Source organism: Palaemon carinicauda, chromosome 15 (genome assembly GCF_036898095.1).
Source record: "Palaemon carinicauda isolate YSFRI2023 chromosome 15, ASM3689809v2, whole genome shotgun sequence".
NCBI classification, from domain to species: domain Eukaryota; kingdom Metazoa; phylum Arthropoda; class Malacostraca; order Decapoda; family Palaemonidae; genus Palaemon; species Palaemon carinicauda.
In genome coordinates this window covers 34111879-34112128 of record NC_090739.1, presented here as the reverse complement: position 1 = coordinate 34112128, position 250 = coordinate 34111879, and positions in this window count along the sequence as shown.

Below are 250 nucleotides of genomic sequence, written 5' to 3'. Positions count from 1 at the left end.
ACACAGTAATAGAGGAAGATGTTTTGATTTTTTTCTTTTATTTTGTAACCTAAAGATAGATGATGAGGATTACCTTTGTGGCATGGTGATAGTGGAAGATTTATTAACGCCGTGTGATAAGGGTTTGTGGTTCATTGTGTAACCCAGTCATAAAGAAGGATGATTAACTTTGTAACCGCAAAATAGAGGGATATGATTATCTATTTACCCAAGGATAGAGGGATATTATTGAGTAGATGATCCCCAAAAA